The sequence below is a fragment of the Mirounga angustirostris genome, unplaced genomic scaffold (assembly GCF_029215605.1).
Source record: "Mirounga angustirostris isolate CCGP_5_RB_7025 unplaced genomic scaffold, mMirAng1.0.hap1 SCAF_3, whole genome shotgun sequence".
Taxonomy (NCBI): Eukaryota; Metazoa; Chordata; class Mammalia; order Carnivora; family Phocidae; genus Mirounga; species Mirounga angustirostris.
This window is the reverse complement of record NW_026991711.1, coordinates 57,526,554-57,549,053: the sequence shown is the minus strand read 5'-3', so window position 1 is coordinate 57,549,053 and position 22,500 is coordinate 57,526,554. Positions and strand designations below refer to the sequence as shown.

The following is a 22,500-nucleotide window of genomic DNA, read 5'->3' as shown; positions in this document are numbered from 1 at the left end:
TCCGTCATCCCTTTTCCCTGAGTGTAAAATGATGAACCTTTTCCTGTAACTGTGGCCGTGTGTCCCATACCCACCCCCACCCCACAACCCGCCTCAGCCACATAGGTGAGGCAAGAGCTAAAGAAAGTACCATTAGTTTAAGAGAAGAAAAAGACTTAGCAACATCCCTTTCTCAAATCCTACATCATTTAGTCCCTGAGTTGTTTTTTGGCCCATATATTGTCTTCTATTGTTAATTTAATATTCATAACTGTGTATATAACCTTCCCAATTAGATTTTTGCTTAGCAGGGAAGCAAACCACCATAGCTACTCCCTATAATCTTTGGTTCCAGAGTCTTTACCTGGTTTTCTGCTCCACTTCCACCAGATCATTCTGGATCCTTCAATTAAGGCCTAGGTCTCACACAGACCACCACTTAGTACAAGCCAAGCTCAAGGGAATTTTTATTGCAGCAAAATACACATAGCATAAAATGTACTGTCTTGTCCATTTTTAAGGGTACAAGTCAGTGGTATTAAATAGATTCATCATACTATGCAACAATCACCACCATCCATCTTACAAATTTTGTAAGTCATCCTTGTGCAGGGGTCATGCTATGCTTCTCTGTATTATTCCAATCTTAGTATGTGTGCTGCTGAGGCAAGCACTCTCAAGAAAACTTTTAAAAACAAAACTTTACTTCCTAACTTGTCTATGAGGCCAGCATTCTCCTAATACTGAAACCAGATAAAAATACTACAAGAAAGAAAATTACAGACCAATAACTCTCATGAACATAGGTGCAAAAATCCTCAACAAAATATCAGCAAGTCAAATCCAACAACATATAAAAAGAATTATATACCACAACCAAGTTGGATTTATTCCAGAAGTGCAAAGCTAGTTCAACATTTGAAAATCAACCAATGTAATCCACTACATCAATAGACTAAAGAAAAAAATCACATGATTATATTGACTGATGCAGAAAAAACATTTGGCAAAATCTAACACCTCTTCATTATGAAAACTCTCCACAAACTAGGAATAGAGAGAAACTTTCTCAACATGATAAAAAAACAAAAGCATCTACAAAAACCTACATCAAACATCCTACTTAATTGTGAGAAACTGTATACTTTTTTTAAGGTCAGGAAAAAGTCGAGATGTCCTCTCTCACCACTCCTAATTAACAACATACTGAAACTTCTAGCTAGTGCAATAAGACAATAGAAGGAAATAAAAGGTAAACAGAGTGAGAAAAAGCACCAAAACAAATCTTTACTCAGAAACAAAGGTAGGCACCTCAAGTCCCTTTTAGAATTTGTAGACTTTCTTTATTGCATATTTGTTTTCTGTTTCAAAGATATCTACTCTTGTTTTACTATTGCCTTGCTTCTATTTCCTTGAGTTTAAGTTGCTGTTCTTTTTCTAGCTTCTTAAGATGGAAGCTAAAATCATGTGGACTTTCAATTTTTGTTCTTCTCAAGTATATACACTTAAAGCTATGAATTTCCCTTTGAGCCCTGCTTTATCTGTACCTCAGGCATCTTGATATGTCACATTTTCATTATCATTCAGTTTAAGATAGTTTAGAATTTCACTGCCATGTTTTCTTGGACCTAGAAGCTATTTAAAAATGTGTTGCTTGGGCGCCTGGGTGGCTCAGTCGTTAAGCGTCTGCCTTCTGCTCAGGTCATGATCCCAGGGTCCTGGGATCGAGTCCCACATCGGGCTCCCTGCTCTGCGGGAAGCCTGCTTCTCCCTGTCCCACTCCCCCTGCTTGTGTTCCTGCTCTCGCTATATCTCTCTCTGTCAAAAAAATAAATAAAATCTAAAAAAAAAAAAAAAAGAGAGAGAATTAGTTCAACACCTTCTTTTTAAAAAAAAAAAAATGTGTTGCTTAATTTTCAAACACATGGAGGTTGTCTAGTTATCTTCCTGTTATTAATTTCTAGTTTGATTCCACTGTGGTCAAAGAACACATTTTGGATGATTTCACTCCTTAGGAATTGTTTGAGACTTCCTTTATGGCCTAGCAGATGGCCCATGTTGGTAAGTGTCCATATGCTCTCACAAACAGCATGTATGTGGCAGTTGTTAAGTATAAAGTTCTGTATATGTCAATTATGTCAATTTGGTTATTTGTGTTGTTCAGGTTTTCTATATCCTTGCTGATTTTTTGTCTGCTCGTCTTATCGGTTATTTAAAGAGGTGCTAAAATCTCCTGTAAAGATTGTTAGTTTATCTATGTCTTCTTTTAGTTCTGTCAACTTCGCTTAATATATATTGGAACTGGGTGCCTGGGTGGCTCAGATGGTTAAGCGTCTGCCTTCGGCTCAGGTCATGATCCCAGGGTCCTGGGATCGAGTCCCACATCGGGCTCCCTGCTCCTTGGGAGCCTGCTTCTCCCTCTGCCTCTCTCTCTCTCTCTGTCTCTCATGAATAAATAAATAAAAACTTAATATATATATATATATAGGAACTATGCTACATTTCCCACAAATTATTTCTACATTATAAATTAGTAGATGCATACAAATTTAGGACTGCTTTATTTTATGTAAACTGACATTTTATCATTATGAAATGTCCCTTTTCAATCTCTAGAAATATTTCTTCCCCCAAAGCTTTTGTTGTCTGATATTAACATATAGCTATACCAGCTTTCTTTTGGTTAGTGTTTGCATGGCACATTTTTTTCTTTTTTTTTTCTTTAAAACTTTGTGTTTGGGGCGCTTGGGTGGCTCAGTCGTTAAGCGTCTGCCTTCGGCTCAGGTCATGATCCCAGGGTCCTGGGATCGAGCCCCACATCGGGCTCCCTGCTCTGTGGGAAGCCTGCTTCTCCCTCTCCCACTCCCCCTGCTTGTGTTCCCTCTCTCACTGTGTCTCTCTCTGTCAAATAAATAAATAAAATCTTTAAAAAAAAAAACTTTGTGTTTTTATAATTAAGTTGAGTCTCTAGTAAACAACACATGGATTTTGCTTTTTTAATCCAAAAGCAATTTTGGTCTTTCAACTGGAATAATAATCTATTAACATTTAATGTAATTATTGAAATGTTTATATTTACTATCTTGTTATGTTTCTTCTTTAGTCCTTTATTTCTCCTTTTTTGTCTTTTTTTGGGAGAAGAATCAAGCATTTTTTTATTATTCTATTTTTTTCCTCCTATTTTAGCTTACTGGTTATTAGCTTTTAGAAGTTCTGGATTATTTCATCTTTTTTTCTAAAAGGAAGGCAGACGGTACAGGCGAATCACCTTAATCCTGTCGAGGGTTGGTTTTAGGCTTTGTTAGGGTTGGTCCTTTTGGGTTTACCTTCATTACCAAGCTATGGTCTTTCTGGAGCCTCAGTCAGAGGTTTGGGTGCTGGTGAACCTTGAAGTCCACCCTCAGTCTCTTCAGTACCATTCTCTGGCAAAATCTTTGCACAGCACTTCAGCCAGCCGCCCAGATGTGGCTTTCCAAAAGCTTTCCTGTAGTCACTAACTCCCTTCCCTTGGGAGTTAACAAGCATCTTAATGGGGGATTGCTTCTAGCCTTCCCGGTTCACTTGTCTGCAATTCCCTCCTCTGTGAGATTTTACCACCTATGTTCCAGCCACTTTGGCGGCTTTGAACTCCAATCTGTCTCCTCAGCCCAATAGAATAATACAGTAACTGCCACTTACTCTATTCCCTGCCCTGTGAATTGGGCCAGGGAGACTATGGAGCTCCCCTTGGTGTGCTTACCTGCTCTTAGGGATGGTCTGCATTGGTCGCTCTTCAATGCCTTCAAATGCTGTGTTAAATATTCTGTGCAGCTGTTAATAGTTGTTTTCAGCAGGATAGCTGGTTCAGTACAAGCTACTCTATTATGGCTGGAATCAAAAGTTTTCCTCTATTACAATTTGGTACCCTCAATTTTATAAATAAGAAGTCTAAAACAACTCAAGAGCTCTAAAATCTAAAAATCTAAAAGAACTCTCCAACCATCATCAAGTGTTTCCAACTTGGCATTCTGTTTAGATCAGATGTCCTTCCTTTCTCATCTTTACTTTGGTTCTCTGGCAAGAGCTTTGTAATGGACTGAGAACGTGAAGATTTGGTTCCTAGACTTCTTTTTTTTTTTTTAAAGATTTTATTTATTTATTTGAGACAGAATGAGAGAGACAGAGAGCACATGAGAGGGGGGAGGGTCAGAGGGAGAAGCAGGCTCCCCACCGAGCAGGGAGCCCGATGCGGGACTCAATCCCGGGACTCCAGGATCATGACCTGAGCCGAAGGCAGTTGCTTAACCAACTGAGCCATCCAGGCGCCCCTGGTTCCTAGACTTCTATATAAAAATTATGTGATCCTGGACAAATATCTTCTTATTACCACTTTGGTTTTATCATTAATCAAGGAGGATAGCCGTTAATGCCTGCCTTCCTTAAGTCTTTTCAGGAACAAGCAGGACAAATCCTTGCACTGTTTTCCTGACAGCGATGGTGTGAGATCAGCTTAACAACGAAAGCAAGGTTCACGAGGATGCCATCCCCATAGAGATGTGGGAGCTTTCATAATTTCCCAGCTCTCCATTTCTCCTCGTGCTCTATTTTTCTTTTTCTCATCTTAATTAGAGCTGTGAATTAGATACAAATGTGATTGCTCTTTCTTCTGCCATCTGGGTCAGACTGTCCTGCCTGACCCCTAGAATGAAAAGGAACAGGTGTTTGAGTGGGATATTGGTTTTGAGAGAGCTGGCTGGCCAGGTGAATCCGACCAGAGACCATTTCCTATAGACAGGCCATAGAGGAACCCAAACTATCAGAAAGGTTTTGCTCAGCATGGAAACAGCACATAAAAAAGCCATGAAAGACTGAACGACACGAAGCTTGGGCAGCTAGATGGGTATGTTGCTATGAGTGGAATCACCTTTTAGCTGGAATTTTGGGGCCTAATGAGACAAGACTTCAGTGGTGCAGCTCTGCTTTGTCTCTGACTCTGCTTTTTCTAGGTTTTATCTCTGATGAATCCCCTTCTGGTTGGTATTTCACTCAAGTCAGCCCGGTTGGTGTCTTGTCCTTTCAAGGTCACCTCATGTCTCTGCTCAGATGCTTTCTGTGCTCAGTTTATAGGTTGGCTCTGAGACATTGTTGCTTCTTGTTCCCAGATTTGGAGAAAGGACCTTATTATAACCTCCATGTTCCAGACCTTTTATAACCCCAATGGACCAGGTTCTTTCCATATGTATCTCTTTTGATCTTCACACGAGTCTGGAAGGTCATCACCTTCCTTTTACAGATTTGGAAACTGAGGATCACAGAGGCTAAGGCATCTGCCCAAGGTCACAGAGTGGAATGTTACAGACAGTGTTCAAACACAGGTCTGACCTCAAATTCAGAGCTCTGCTTGCTGCTGCTGAGGACAAAGTACCATGTGGGTGAGCCATTCCAAATTCTCATGTCACCTGTAGGAGAAAGGGCACCTAAAAAAAAATGCTTTGGTCAAATAACCCTCCAGTCTAGCACACCTTCATGTCTTTCTACCTTAATTCATGTTTCTTCTCCTAGAATTCTGCTCATACTTACTGAGCACTTACTATATGTTGAGAACACACAGTAATACAAAGATGTAAAGCCTATAGTGGAGTAAGAGTATGAATAGGTACAACCTCTACAGAAGGTAATTGAACAACATTTTGAATCTTTCAAATGTGCATAACTTTCGACCAGCTATTGCCCTTTAGGAATTACTCACATATGCACATAAAGCCTACAGTGTAACTGAGAATATTGATACACATATAAGTAAATGCAAGGTATCTCAAATTGATATATCAAGTACATAAAGGAAAAAAGAACTGCTATCATTCAGGTTTCTACTGGAACCAGTAGTGTGTGTGTGTGTGTGTATTTATATTTATCTATTTATGAGAGAGAGGTTTATTACAAGGAGTTGGCTTATGCAGTTCCGGAGCTGGCTAGGCAAATCTGAAATCTGTAGGGCAGGTCGGCAGGAAGGGAAGGCTGGAAAATTTTGCCCAGGGGCTGATGCTGCAATTCCACAGTTGGAATTTCTTTTCCCTCAGAGAAACTTCAGTTTTGTTTTTAGGGCCTTTCAACTGATTGGATGAGGCCCACCCAGATTATCAGAAAATAACCCTCTTTACTTAAAATCAATTTAAGTAGATTTTAATCACATATATTAAAATACCTTCACAGCAACACCTAGATTTGTGTTTGATTGGATGACGGAGTACTCTAGCCTAACTAGAGCATAAAGTGAACTAGCACAAGAGGGTAAAATATCAAGAGCAATCCAAAATACAGATGATCAACAAGCTATAGTAAAATGGAAAACCATTTAAAAGAGAGGATTAAAATATGTTACTAAAGTATGTTGCTAAAGTATACAACCAATGGGAAGAAACAAAGAATCTAAGCCAAAGTGTCTTGAACAATACATTGATTGGTTTGCAACACAGGAAAACCAAGAATAGAGTGGAGTGCTTTGGCTCTGGCCATCTCTCTTTGAAGACTGGGGAACTTTTTAAATGCCTCCAGCAAACCTCCTCTCAAGTCTCATTGGCCTGAATTGGATCCTGGGTCCATATTTGGATTAATCTTGTGACTAGTGAATACTAGGCGCTAGTAGACTTAGCCTGAGTCAGTCAGTAGTGAAGGGAAGGGAAGGTTATGATTGCCTTAGATCAGGGCCTCCCAACCTTTTCACAAGTAATGATGCCCATATGGCTGACAGACTAGAGTGGCTCAAAGCAAGCACCTTGGGGCTCCAGACCTCCCAGGGTCTGCCTGGCTGTCTCAAGGGATAAATATCTCTACACACCAATGGGTTGCAGCAACTTGTACGTTGGGTTAGAACAGTTAGGAACCAGCCCCTAGGGAAAGGATCCATTCCCAAACTATGAGACTTCTACTCGGTGGGGGAAGAGTGGACTGGTTAGTAAGGACACAATGGGTGGTTAGGAGAGGGGACACCATGGGTTTAGGAACCAAGGATGTTTCCAAGGTTCTAGTTTCAGTAACTGGGTAGAGGCCAGTGGTAAACTAGAGCAGGATTCTACTGGCTCATGAGAGCAAACTGTCTGTGTGCTTTCCCAATTCTGTATTAAATGATGGGAATATTTATGTCACAGAAATTGGCAAATGCTACAAATCAGTGTTTTCCTCTAGAAATCCGTCTTTAAACCTTTACCAGGACATGAAGGGCCCCAAGACAGACACACTGGAGGAGGAACAGGCTTGGTTTTTATTTTCCTGTTGGGAATCCTGCTCATTTTTTTTTAATTGAGGTGAAATTCACAGAACATAAAATTCACCATCATACTCAGCCTTTTTGAAGTTTATTCAAGCTCATGGTTATCGCCTCTTTATTCATCATCATGTTTTATTTTTGAGAAGGTAACACATTTACATTCAGAAGTTACAAAAAAAAAAAAAATCCAATAAAAAGTGTCCCTCCTGTTTCTGTTCTCCAGTTACCCAATATCCTTCCTTGGAGAAAACCCAGGGTAATGGATCTTTCGGTATACTTTCTGAAAATTCTTAAATAAATGAATTCTCAGAATATTTTTAAACACACACACACTGGTCTAGCCTGGCTTTTCTTCATCTAACAAAATGTTTCTGGGATGGTTCCATACCAGTACCTACAGAACCTCATTTTCTCTTACAGCTGCATGGTAATCCATTCACATACAAGCAGTTACGGTGAATGACTTTGAACAGTTCTTTTTTGCATATATATGGGTATATCTGTGGGACCAAGTCCTACAAGCAGAAATGCTGGTCAAAGTCTATGTATATTTGGAAGTTGAAGGACGTTGTTAAATTGCCTTCTGTTGATAATGCACCAGTTTACATTTTCATTAGCAATATGCTTGTTTCCTCACAGCCCTGTCCACAAAGCATGTTATCAAACTTTTGATTCTTTGTCGATCTGATAGGGGGAAAAAATGGTGTATCAGTGTGATATAAGTTTCCTTTCCTTTTATTGTGAGTAGGGGTTGCTCATCTTTTTATAGGTTCAGGGCCCCTTTCTGTATCTTTTTTTTTTTTTTTTTTTTTTTGGTAAACTATCTCCTTGGATCTTTTTCCATTTATTCTATTGGGTTTGGGGTACTTTTAATATTAAATTTTAGCAGTTCTTGTTAGCTGAAGGAAATTATCCTCAAACACTTTTTTCCCATTTTGTCATTTGTCTTCTGGCTTTGTTTCTGGTGGTTTTTTCCATGCGGGTCTTTTTTTGTTTTTAAAAATTTCATATAGTCAAATCTACCAGCTTTATATAGTTGAATCTTGTATGGCTTCTTGGTTTTATGTAGTACTTCCTCGCTCCAAAAATCATTCAAAACCTATTAAAAATGTAGCCCAATTTTCTCTAGTACCTTTATGTTTTCATTTTTACATTTAAATCTCTTCTTCATATGGATTTTGTTCTACTTTTATTATTTTTTCTAAGTGGCCATACAGTTGCCTCCATATTATGTGTTGAGCAATCCACCTTTTCCTCTTGTTTTGAAATGCCACCTTTAGACATTAATCTATAGAAGAGAAAACTGGAAGGTTGGTACCTGCCATTTAGACAAAAGAGAGCTGGCCCTTGCTGTCTTTGGGAAGTGACAGTTCTAACATATAGCTACCTGCTTGATGCAGTAGAGTTCTTAGTTTGCTTTAATTTCCTATTAAGAATTCTGTATGTGGCAGGGGTAGGACAGGGAACACATAAGTTCTTAGGGCAATTGGGAAACAGAGTTACACAATGTGTTGATTTTGTTCTTCTTATCGTGGTTTGTTTTTTGTTTTTTTTTTTTCCTGACCAGGGGAGGTCATACAAATGACAGCAGAAACTGCAGAAGTAAGCTACTTTTTGTTTTCAACTATTTGGTTACTTCCTCCCTTTATCAAGAAGTTGCTTGTCTATTTCTTGGGTAACATCAGTTTTGCTATGAGCTACAACTAGAGAGAACAAAAACAGGAATGGTGAATAACATATGAAAAAATCTCTTTCAGAACAAGTAAACTTCCACTCCTGAAAAAACATTTTGACCACCGTTTTGGAGAATGAAGAGGTTCCTCCTAACCAAAACTAATCTTGGCTCAGAATCTATAGACAGTGAGACCTTTAACGGTCACTGTTTATGAGGTCAGGAAAAGGAAAAAAAGGAGGAACTGCAAGATAGCTGACAGAGTGACCGGAGATTGTGACTCTGTCACATGCTCATCTCCAAAAATGGTCTCAGACCAGCCGATAAAGCCTTGTTGGTCTGAGGAGGTGAATGGCCCAGGCAGCTGGCTCTGTTTCTGGTGGTTTTTCCCATGTGGGTCTTTTTTTTGTTTTGTTTGCACCTTCTCCACAGAATGAAGTTCTGAGCTGCCGAGTGGAGCTTGGAGGCGACAGGCCACCTATTGGCATCCCCACTTCGGGAATAAGCAGGGTTGGCCAGCCAAGGCTTGAAAATACAAGTGGATCATCCGAAGCACTCCTCAATACCTAGAGAAACTGGGATGGCCTTCCCCCTTCTTCTGTCTACATACTCTGCCTATGTGGCACCAGAGTAGCTTCTTAACCCTTTGTGGGGTCCTTGGTGTTAATTTCAATTTGATTTTACCAACATGTGTTTAGGTGGGGAAAAGGAGGCCAGCAGATAGGAGAGGCACACTGTGTTGTCCCAAACCCATAGAATGACTAGGCTCCATTTTACATCTTACCCCACCAGGGAAATCTCAGAATAGAAATAGAAAGCAACCTGTGGCTTCTTTGGTTGCTGTTCCCCGTAGTAGGTTATTGACCAGGGGTGATTTTAGCATAATAGAAGCTTATTCTTTGTAAAAGCAGGAGGTAGAGGAATCTTGTCCTTTGTCTTGTTTTTTTGAACCCCCAACTCACCTCTTACTGCCTTCTCACACTCATCATTACTTGTCAAAATGTCCTGTGGTCCTTAGTACCTGATACACCATTCCTTCACTCTTAAGGTCATGAGGCAGGGGTCAGGACCTTTTCTCCTGTTATAGCCACTAGCCCATCAAGTAAAAATGGCCAACATACTGAAATAACTACACCCTCAAGTAAATTATTAAACCTATGTTATGTAAAGAGAAGACAAAAACATTAAGCATAACAAAAACACAAATCACATTCTTAAATGTTGGCATCTTGAAGAGGAGAAGAAAGGGAATGTATTAGCAGAGGAAGTAGGGAGAAAAGAGAGAGAGACAGGATATAGGAGGGGGCCAGGGGTTCAGTGGAGAAAAGAAACAGTGTTGACTCTTGTATATACCCCCCTTTGAATTGTCAAAATATTAAAACAACTATTTCCAGTTTTCCATTGCTTTCATTCTTAGCTGTTGGTTTTGACTGAGGCAAACAAATCATCATCCTCAGTGAAATCATTTTCTAACCTCAATAGCAGGAACTAAAGTTAACTCCTGCAAGGTCCTGTCAGAAGCCAGATGTTAAGGGCTGAATGTTTGTGTCCCCCCCACAAATTCATATACATCATAGCCCCGATTCCCAGTGTGATGGTATTTGGAGGTAGGGCCTTTGGGAGGTAATTAGGTTTCAATGAGGTCATGAGGATGGGACCCTTATGACAGAATAAGTATCTTTCTAAGAAGAGGAACACAGAGAGATCTTACTCTCTCCCTGTGAACACCCCCCCCCCCCAAAAAAAGGCCATATGAAGTGACAGTGAGAAAGTGGTCATCTACAAGCTAGGAAGGGTTCTTAACAAGAAACTGAGTCTGTTGGCACCTGGATCTTGGACTTTCACCCTTCAGAACTGTAAGAAATAAATGTCTGTTGGTTAAGTCTCCCAGCCTATGGTATTTCGTTATAGCAGCCTGAGATGACTAAGACACCAGAGAATTGGACAACCACCTATTGGCTAAAGGTCATGGTCATAGTAGGGGTTGGGGGGATGGAGTATGTATGTTTGCCAGGATTCTGCATGTAAAAGTCCTCTCAAGAATTCTAACTCCAGTAAGAATCCCTGGCTGCCCTCATAGAAAGTATCTGCATTTTGATAGAGGCCTCTTAAAAGCCAGGTTGCCTATAATACACAAAGGAATGAGTTACTATTGATGGGAGGTCAGGTGCCACTCCACATAAAGATTTGTTTCCCTGCAGGGAGGGGAGAATTTTTCCTTTTGCTGTTGTTGTTGTTTGTTTGTTTGTTTCAACTCTGCCACGGGCCAGAGATCCTTTGTGGACATACTTAACATCAAAATATTCCCCCCTATTTCTCACCTCCTTTCTGAGCTTGTACACATGGTAAGTGTTACTTATCAAGTAGTTATTGCTGGGAAAAGGGAGAGATTGTGTTGGGGGGCCCTCCCTCTCCTCAGCTACCGTGAGATTCTCTGTCTCTGCTTCAGGAGCAGGACGGGGAGTGTCCCACCCACGGTGACTAACACTTCTGTTGAAGCACTTAATTGCTGTCCTCTGACAAGTCTTCAGAGACTAAGCACAAGCATGCTACACCCCACTCCAACAGATAGCTGATAAGCTGCTGCTGGGACTTGGGGTGGAAAACAATTCACTTTCTACTTATTTTTTAGAACCTTCCATAGCAGAGTGCCTTTAGAGAGCTGGCTGTTGTAACCTCTCAGAGTCAACAGAGCCAATGACAGTTTCATCCCCAAGAACATTGTTGGTTTGGGGGCAATGATTTGCATTTAATGAAAATATTAACTTTCCACAACTTCTAGAAAAAACAATTTGGCTCTATCATGGTGGCAAGTGCTTATTTTCTTTCATACCAGCCCAAAGAAGTTTTCAAAGTTCAGAAACTCTCCTTACTACCAGCAGGTTAATCACTACAGTTGAAATTTCTTTGGCAGCAGGCTGAGGAGCCGTGAGAGGGTAACCAGCCCTTGGAGGATTCTTGCCACCTTGCCACCTAAAGCAAGAGGAACTGGTTTTCTGTAACCGGTTTTATAACACCAGTGGGGAAACGGATTCCCCTCCAGCTGGAAGTGCGGCAGCTGGTTTGTTCTGGATCACCTCGCCTGCCTCCTTCTCAGTCCCTGCCTTGTGTCAAATGTATAGTTCCATCTCCCTTAGTTTCAATTCCCGAAACGCAATTTCCCTGAAATGGCTCTTCTCTGACAACCTGGGCTGGTGGCTGCCTCTGGCCACACCTTGCCTCCAAGGCAAATAAGCACCTTTAATTTGGGCTCCCGAGTGGAAATAACAGATAGTCATCAAGAACAGAGGGCTCTTGCCTGGGCTTGCTCAGAAAATCCCTTTTGCGGTGGGGGTGCCGCTGTCTCTCCAGATCCAGGGTTATGCATCCCTTGTCAAATTATCAGGATGTTTAATTCTGTCAAATATTAACCCTTGTCCTTGGTTGCTTTGGTGAAGAGAGATGAGGGTGGAAGGTAAAAGAAAAGAGAAAGAGAAAGAGCATGTAGAAAGCAGAGTGAGAGACGCTAAGGGAGAACCAGAAGGAGGAAGGGGAAGAATGTGAGTGGGGGACCCAGCAGGTCATCTGGGCTCAGGGAGCCTCCAGCCTTATCTGCTCTGCGCATTCGCATTCGGATCAGGGTTCTCACCACTGTTCATTCCTCTGGTGGAGCTTTTTCATTCTGATTGTCATGAAAAAATATGTAATTACCAAGTGAAAAAAAAAAGGTTGAAAACAGCCTGTACGTATGATCCCCCTTTGAAGTATTTGTTGGCATAAGGGTTTGGAAGACCATAGATAGAAATTTTAAGTGTTATCTCGGGAGGGTGGAATTATAGATGAGTTTTTCTCTTCTTTTTGCCAATCTCTACTTTCGACAATGGATGACTGTTGTTTATGATAGAAAAGTTAAAGTCGTACTGAAAAGGGAAGGAAGAGACAGACACAGAGGAAGAAACAGTGGAGTCAAGGGAAGGAGACAAAGTTTTTTGAGGCATGTGATAATGCAGATATTTAATCAAGCTATGAATTTCCCTGTTTTAATTGCCTGTTCTTTGCACTCAGGGTACCCATTTGACTACTATTTACAGTTTTTTAAGGCCTCTAATTTTTAAATCTGTAGAGCTGTATTTCTTAAGCAGAGGTGCACATGGGATTCAGCAAGGAATTTTTTTCAACATATCCTTGCCAGGGTCCCACCCTCAGAAGTTCTAATTCAGACTACTGACCTAGGGCCTGGGTAGGAGTCTTTTAAAAAACCTTCCCAGGTGTTCTTATACTCATCCTGGTTGAGAATTTCATGGTGCGCAAGACAATTCACAATATTAGAACTTCTAATTTTACTGATTTTCTATGGCATCCTTTAAAAATCTCTACTTGTATGTGTATTAATGCTGTATATAATATTGATACCATAAGACATGTATAATTTGTGAATAAATTTACATATAGGAGGGTGTGTTAAAGACATTTTTCTTATAAGGATGTACAATAAAAAAAAATGGAGACAACTGCTTCAGAGAATTAATTGTAAGTGGGATAACTCAAGTGTCCAACCAAATTAGAAATTTTTCTCCAGGCTGAGATAGAGAAACATCACACTATGGATGATGACTCATTTTGACCTACTTTGTTTCCCTCTTAGATTACTGGTCCTGGGTCATCATTTGTGGTGTATGATCTTCCCCAGGTAGGCTGCAGCGGTGTCCTTGGTAAATACACATGCACATACATGCCCCAACTCAGATGTCAGCATTTGGAAGCTCCCAAAGCCTTCAAAAGGCTGATCATTATTTCGTGGTTCCTACGTGTTAAACTCCTACAGCTGCTTTGAAAACAGCAACTGGATTATCTTAGTGTAAAACAATGAATAATAATTAGTAAATAAGTATTGATTAAAAAATAAAACTATAGGAAAAAGTAAAGAGTGAGAAGTAAATCTTCTAGGTAAAGATAGAGAATTGAATATGCACACATCTCCTTTTGCTTTTTTCTGAAACCTCAGTAAAATGATGGTAAACAAATTTTTTAAAGGGAAGAAATAATAGCAATTAAAAAAAATTTTGAAAGCGGAAAAGTAAGAAATGTGGCCAATGACACAGCAGACAGGGGAAAACTGAATCCTAAGCCAGCAGTGGGGAAATTCAAGAAACTAACTAGAATTTCCCAAAGGCTCAGGAATTGGCAGCACCAGAGACCTCTGGCAGTGAGGTGGGGTCATACAAAACCATAAGGAGTGGTTCCAATTCTCTTTAGAAAGCAATGAGACTCCCAGATCCACCCCGCCCCTCTCTGCACAGTCAGGCCAATACCCCTTTCCCCGTCGCAGAGAGACTGGATCAGGGGTCTGTAGATTGGAGGACATCGGGCAGAGATGAAGACTGGTGCTGTACTGAAAACAGAGTGATGAAGTGGATAGACGGAGACCCAAGGCTCTTTCCCTGTTGCACTCCCTCAGTGCCTACAGCCAGAATGATGTCTCTGGGCATAAGCCCTCAAGAGTCCTCTCTGGGGAGTTTGGTCTCCCCAAGAGTCAAAACAAAGGCACTGATTTGAGGGTCCTCCAAGCAAACAGCCCAGCCAGAATGTATAGTGGAGCCTCTGGTCAATAATCCCCTAAGGTTCAGAACTTCCACTCAGCTTTTCAGCCCCTATTCTTAAATAGGAGCATAATAATCAAGGTTTCCCAGACATTGAGGAGAGCCTCTTACATGAAATACAGAGACCAGAATGAACAGAAGAAAGCAACCTGGAGAAAAGAGAGACCACACAGGTTGAAGAAAATATTCAATACCCTCTGATTAATATCCTCAGAGCTAAGTTATGTAACCATCAAATAAGTATATGACATTAGAAAAAGGAAATCCAGGAACAAATAAGACCTCTTGGAAATTAGAAATAGGATAATAAAAATTAAAGTTCAATAAAAGGGTTAGAAAATTAAGAAGAATAAATCTCTGAAATTAGAGCAAAAGAGAAAGAAATGAAAGATAAAAAAAAAAAAAGAGGAATCCAGAACAGAAGATCTAATACATGAAAATAGGATTTCCAAAAAGAGAGAACAGAGAAACCAGGGAAATATTTTTGAATTATGTCTTTAATGACATAATAACAGCAGAGGAACATGTGTTTCTGAAATGAAAGGGCCACCAGATGCCTACACAAGGATTGAAAATAGACCCATACCAAGACACACCAGTGTGAAATCTCAGAACAAGGAGGACAATGAAAAGATGCCACAAGCTTCCACAGAAGAGGAGAAAATAGCTTCTACGTAGAAGATGATGAATCAGAATGGTTTCAGGCTTCTTAAGAGCAACCCCGGTGGCCAGATGGCAACAGCCTTCAAAATTCTCCAAGAAAATGATTTCCAGTTTAGAATTCTATACCCAGGGGCACCTGCGTGGCTCAGTCGTTAAGCGTCTGCCTTCAGCTAAGGTCATGATCCCAGGGTCCTGGGATCAAGCCCCACATCGAGCTCCCTGCTCCGCGGGAAGCCTGCTTCTCCCTCTCCCACTCCCCCTGCTTGTGTTCCCTCTCTTGCTGTCTCTCTCTGTCAAATAAATAAATAAAATCTTTAAAAAATAAAAAAAGTAATTAAAAAAATAAATTCTATACCCAGTCCAAACTATCTGTCAAGTGTCAGGAGAGATTAAAAATGTTTTAGACATGCAAATTCTCAATAATTTATCTCCCATGCCCCTACCTCAGGAAGTCCCCAGTACATATGTCAAAACATGAAGCAAATAAGGAAAGAGGACACTAGAGCTCACCCAGGAGGAAAGCACCCTGGGATGACCGTAAGGGGAGATTCCAAAGATGGGAGCTCTGCCTCGGGTCCAGTTTGCAGTGTATAGAAGGTGTTGGGAGAGATTTGGGGGGAAATTGGTGAAATTGTTAGAGTACCTAAAGATTCTGGATGTCTTGGGTACTTGGGTGGCTCAGTCAGTTGAGTGTCTGCCTTCGGCTCAGGTCATGATCCCAGGGTCCTGGGATGGAGCCCCACATCAGGCTCCTTGCTCAGCAGGGAGTCTGTTTCTCCCTCTGCCCCTCCCCCTGCTCATGCACATGCGCTCTCTCTCTCTCTCCTTGTCAAATAAAATCTTAAAAAAAAAAAGATTCTGGATGTCTTGAGAGCAGACATTGGCAGATGGCAAATATAAATGTGTAGAAAACGAAGCAAACAAAATATAAGAGAGTTATTAGCTCCAAGGACAACAAGAAAGTGTGCAGGAAAGGGAGTTACGGTGATTTACTGCGGTTCAGTTGTGAATAGTGTTTTATAGTCACCGTAACACAAACACTGACAGATGAAAACATCATGGAACTGCAAGAATGGAGAATGGGGAAGGATGAACATGTATGGTGGGAGCAGCAGGAACAAAGACACCAAATCCTTATCTTCTATCCTGGAGACAAACCAGATAATGGCTAACATTGAAAGAGCAAGGAATAGCACTTCAAGCTTGTTAATTTGGAAACCTGGAGATAAATACCAAAAGAGGCTTAAGTGTGGAAAATGGTAAGGAGGGGTAGGGGATTATTGTTTTTCATGACAAGCCTTACAGAACTATTGAACATTGTAGATTATGTGCGTGTATAACTAACTCTAGGGACGAAGAGAAAATCAAAAAAGTACCTATTAATATTTTATTCAAGAAAAACAAAGTCCATCTCCTTTCCTCTCTGGATTCTAATTCCCACAGCTCTGCTTGCTAGAGACCTTTCGCTGTTCCTTGTGAGCTCTTCCAAAAATATTCTACAGCTGTACACTTATGCTTGCCTCATAACCTGCAGTCCTGATTGAATCTTGTGACCCACCATGATCTTGACTAGAGACATTAATTTTTTTTTTTTTAACAGCGAGAGAGGGAACACAAGCAGGGGGAGTGGGAGAGGGAGAAGCAGGCTTCCCGCCGAGCAGGGAACCCGATGTGGGGCTCGATCCCAGGACCCCAGGACCATGAGCCGAAGGCAGACGCTTAACCGACTGAGCTACCCAGGCGCCTTAGAGACATTCATTTTTTGAGGCTCCCAAGAGATTGAGAAAGGAAAAGTTGCAACAATGGGATTTAAAACTGTGGGTGAGCCATACATGTTTGTATTAATAAAGGAATACCTTTATCAGATATCAAAGTAATGTCAGAATTTTACATTTCAGGGCTTCTGTGAGGCCAACGGGAGGCCCAGGCCAAGCTGCCTCCCTCCACTGCCCCTCCACCCACCTCACCCCAGCTCCTGCCTGTTCTGTGCTCAGCCTTACCCAGGGAAATTAGGGAAGGTCCTAATTTTACCATCTTCCCTCGCCTTGCCTGTTACTGTGCTATTTCCTTCCCTTCTCTGGAATGTGTATTATTCTGCCTTTGTCTTCACTGAGTTTCATTCCGTTCTGAGCAATTCCTCTGGCACTTCCTCACCCTGCTGTCACCTGTCCTTTGAATCAATATGCTCTCCATCCTAACAACCCTCATTAATTAATTAAAATGCCGTCCTCTGCCTGTTTTCCATTTTGGTACCACATTCACATTTAATGAGCATGCTTGCCATTCCATTATTCAGGTCACTGATGAAATCTTACGTCACCAGCCCCAATCTCTGTGGACACCGCATTTGTTATGTCCTCCCAGGTTAATAATAATCCACTGTACTCATTCTCTAGGCATGCAGCCACTCGTAATTGTGTGGTTTAGAATTTAAATTTTAGACCAGTGGTTTTCAAACCTGACTGCATGCTAGAGATGCTGAAGGAGAGTTTTAAAATATGGATTCTGGATCTTACAGCAATCCTATCCTACTAGGTTAAAAACTTGGCCCAATAAGTGAGCCTGGTCACCTTACATACAGAATCTTCTTTGTCTCTTTGAAGAGAAGAAAAGTAAAATATTAGAGATGGTTTTGCAGGACCTTGTAATACAAAGAGGTGACAGACTATCTGATCTTAAGTTCTAGTTCTCCTTTTCTTGAATTCTAAAGGGAAAAAAATGTTTTTAAACTTGTCATGGGTGCTGTATTGGTTTCCTATTTCTGTTGTAAAAAAAAAAAAAAAATTACCACAGGGGCGCCTGGGTGGCTCAGTCCGTTAAGCGGCTGCCTTTGGCTCAGGTCATGATCCTGGGGTCCTGGGATCAAGCCCCACATCTGGCTCCCTGCTCAGAGGAGAGTCTGTTTCTCCCTCTTCCTCTGCCTGCCACTCTGCCTACTTGTGCTCTCTCTCTCTGTCAAATAAATAAATAAAATCTTTAAAAAAAAAAATCACTACAAATGTCGTGGCTTAAAACAATACAAACTGATTATCTTAGAGTTCTGGAAGCCAGAAGTTTGGTATGGGTCTCACTGGGCTAAAATCAAGTCAGCAGCACCGTGTTGTGTTCTGGCTCTATTTCTTGCCTTTTCCAGCTTCTAGAGGCCACCCACATTCCTTGGCTTGTGGCCCCATTTTCCCAGCAATGTGGAGTCCACTCATGCTGTTACCTCTCTGGCTCTCTCTCTCACCTCCCTCTTTCTGCTTTTAAGGAAATTTGTGATTGCTCTTGGCCCTGCCCAGATAATCCAGGATAATCTCCTTATCTCAGCTGATTAGAAATCATTTGTTTTGGGGTCGAGTGGGTGGCTCAGTTGGTTGGGCACTGACTCTTGATCTCAGCTCAGGTCTCAATCTCACGGTTGTGAGTTCAAGCCCCTCCTTAGGCTCCATGCTGGGTGTGGAGCCTACTTATAAAAAAAAAAAATCATTTGTTTTTGCCGTGTAGCCTAACATCGTCCCATTTTCAGGGAGTAGGACATGGATATTATTATGGGTGGGGAGTATTATTCTGCTTACCACAGGAGAATATTCAGTTTTCTCCTAATAATTTTTAGGTAAGATATGAGTGGATATAAAACCCCTCAGCTAGAACTCTGCACAAAGCTCACAGCCCCCTAGGCATAGTGACATATCTTGCCTTCTACTAGAACTAAAGGCCTATTCCCGGAGCCCAGGGACCTGCTGTGACCAGGGCCTCCCATAGCCGACTGCAGGGCAACTGCCCACCCTTTGGCAGGAGACCCTCTGGAGACCACCTCGTTAGGCCAGCAGCCCCCAGTCTGGGATCACTGTGTTCAGTGTGAGCTGGAAATCTCTTTCCCATGGGCACTGGGGAAGGGTGGGCCTAGAACAGAAGCTATCCACTCATCCCCGGGTTAACTAAGCCGTTCTCAATCTCTGTGGCTGCACAAAGGATTCTAAGCCCTAAGTTTCCATTGGGAAGTCCCTGGTGCCTTCCTATGTTCCCCAATGAATCAGAAGCTCAAAGTGGGGCCCAGGAATCTGTGTTCTTTAAAACTTCCCGTTTAGGGTGCCTGGGTGGCTCAGATGGTTAAGCGTCTGCCTTCGGCTCAGGTCATGATCCCAGGGTTCTGGGATCGAGTCCCACATCGGGCTCCCTGCTCGGCGGGGAGCCTGCTTCTGCCTCTCTCTCTCTCTGTCTCTTATGAATAAATAAATAAAATCTTAATAAAAAAAACCTTCCCGTTTAATTCTGTGTATAGTCAAGTTTAGGAACTACTGGTTTAGACCATATTTTTTAGTTTAATGAATATATTGTAAGGATTAAAACTGAAAACTTGCTAAAATCAAGATGTATTAGTAGCATCTATTACTTTTTTGGAAATGTCAGATTCTTATATATTATTAACGTACATTACATATTTTATATATATTATATAGCATATATAAAATGTTAATATATATTAATAACATATAAATGTTATTCTTATATATTACTCTCTGATAGAAAAAAAATCAGATTAAAAGGATGTTCCATTTAAGAAAACCCAATGGGTTGAAACCAGATTTATAAATAATAATAATTAGGGGGTAATTATTTGTATTACAAAGTAATTCATTGTATTATTTCCTTTCAACAACAAATCCCTCCAGGTCTCTTAAAATACTGGTCAATGCACAAAAATTCAGTTTATATATTATTTTTCAGGAGCATTTCTAGTGAATCAAGTGTGGTGCACCCAAGTCCTGATGAAGCTGGGCTTTCAGTTTGAAAATTTGAGTGGAAGGAAAAACAATAAACTTGACCGGTCTGTAGACTCTGTTGCCCAGGTCTTCCACTGGGTGGTGTCCCAGCACCAGGTGTGCTATTGGCCACAACCTTGTCTGTGGTTGTGCCCACCTGGCCCCACCTTTAGGCTCAGCCCTGCACTCATCCCTGGGATGAGTCCTGAGGTCACAGGAGTTTCAGAATCCCCAGCTCAGCACTGAGAACAAGCATCAGAGAGCTCTGACCTTGGTACTCACTTCCAATAATTGGGATTTTGGCTTTCTTCCCCAAGTGCTGGCCTACAGCTTGAGCTTCTGCTTGGGGTGCCTGCCTTCCTTGGAGCTTTTTTTTTCTTTTTTAGAGTGGGGAGGGGTCGGGGGAGGCGGAGCGGGAGAATCTTAAGCAGGCTCCACGCCCAGCCCAGGGCCTGACTCTGGGCTTGAGCTCGATCTCATGACGCTGAGATCATGACCTGAGCTGAAATCAAAAGTCAGACGCTTAACTGACTGAATCACCTAGGTGCTTCCTTCCTCAATGGCAGGCTCTCAGACATTTAACTTGAGACCTTAGCCATGAGCAGAACCTGAGCAAGACAGCTTCTGAAGAGACAGGTTCAGACCCACCAACCAGTGGCTTGAGAATGACTTGTTCTCCTGAGCTAGGATCCTATGAGGGCCTGGCCCCCCCCTTCACTATGGACTATCTCAAATGCCCATGACATTGTAGCACATAGCTGTGTACCTGGGCTTTCTGCATCTGGGCTCTAGACCCTGGGGCTTTTTGCAGTCTTAAACTTGGCCCTGGCCTGCTCGTCTGAGGCTTTAATTCCCTCTTCATTTATGCATTTCTTCTAATGCAAGGATTAGATCCCCTTCTCTATATATCCAGCTGCTCATTGAGATCCTGCTCCAAACCAAGCAGACCCTCTGGATCCATCTTGATGGAGCAAGATCTCCCCTGAGATGAGAGCCCCTTAGATCTCAACACCTGCCCAGAATAGCTTCAGCACCTCTGGGTGTAGTGGTTTGCTGTGTTGTCCACCCTTTGGAAGACCTTCCTTGAGACAGGTCAGCCTTCCATCTGGCCCTATGGCATCATGTAGTTATCTGAGTTCCAATTCTTCCATATAATAGATGTGAGATCCTGAAGTTTGCTTAACTTGTTTGATCCTTAATAGATTTGATAGGTTTCTTTCCAGCTAAATGAGCTGATCTACTTCATAAGATGGTTGTGGAATAATGTATGTAAAATGCCTTGTGCTTGGCCTATGGTAGGGTGATACTATTTCTTTTTTCTTACTTGTCCCCCAGTGACTACTGGTCTGTGTGGCTAAAACCCCCACACATCTCATGGCCAAACAGGCTCAGAAATTCTTATCTGGATGACCTATCTCATCTCTACTTTCTTAGAAGTCAAGAAAGGCCTGAGTCATGTGCAATTTTGGAGGCTCTTTGTATATAAATAAATGTTAAAATAATGAAAAACCAAGGCACAGACCAAAGAAAATATTTGTAAAACACATATCTGATCAAGGACTTGTGTCCAAGATATAGGTAACAAACAAAAAACAAAAAACCTCTTAAAACTCAAAACAAGGAAACAAACAACCCATTAAAAAGTGGGCAAAGGATCTGAAAAGATACCTCACCAAAGAAGATATACAGATGGCAAACACTCATATGAAAGGATCCTTAACATAATATGTCATTAGGAAATTACAAATTAAAATAAGATATACTACTACATGCCTATGAGAATGGCTAAAATCCAGAACATTGGTAACACCAAATGTTGGTAAGGGTTTGGAGCAAAAAAAACTCTCATTCGTTGCTGATGAAATGCAAAATGGCACAGCTACTTTAGAAGACAATTTGATGGTTTCTTGCAAAACTAAACATACTCTTACCATATGATCCAACATTTGCACTCCTTGATTTTACCCAAATGAGACAAAAACTTATGTTCACACAAAAACCTGCACATGGATGTTTATAGCAGTTTTGTTCATAATTGCTAAAACTTGGAAGCAACCACAGTATCCTTCATTAGATGGGATAAATAAATTGTGGTACATCTAGACAATTAAATATTATTCTGTTTTATAAAAAAATGAGATATCAACCAGGAAAATACATAGAGGAAACTTAAATGCATATTGCTAAGTGAAAGAAGTCAGTCTGAAAAGGGTACATACTGTATGATTCCAGCTCCATGACATTCTGGAAAAGGAAAAACTATGGAGACACTAAAAAGATCAGTGGTTGCCAAGGGCCCAAGAGGGAGGAATGAGAAATGAACAGGTAAAACACAGGGGCTTCTAAAGCAACAAAGCTAGTCTGTATGGTACTGTAAAGGTAGATATATGATTTTATGCATTTGCTAAGACCCATAGATCAACCCAACACAAAGAGTGAACCTCAATGTAAATTGTGGACTTCAGTTAATAATTATGTGTCAGTCCTGATTCAACAATTGTAACAAATATACCACACTAATACAAAATATTAAGAATAGGAAAAACTGTGTGTACAGGTGAGGGAGGGGAGGATATGGGAGCTCTGTGCTATCTGCTCAGCTCTTCTATAAATCTA

At 41.2% G+C, this 22,500-nt stretch overlaps 1 non-coding gene across 1 annotated transcript; it reads right to left on the bottom strand.

The window, feature by feature from the left end:
* Positions 1-545: 545 nt before the first annotated feature.
* Positions 546-653, bottom strand: LOC123841577 (U6 spliceosomal RNA). The gene has a single exon (XR_006790242.1). It is a non-coding gene; the product is annotated as a U6 spliceosomal RNA (small nuclear RNA).
* Between the last annotated feature and the right edge of the window lie 21,847 nt (positions 654-22,500).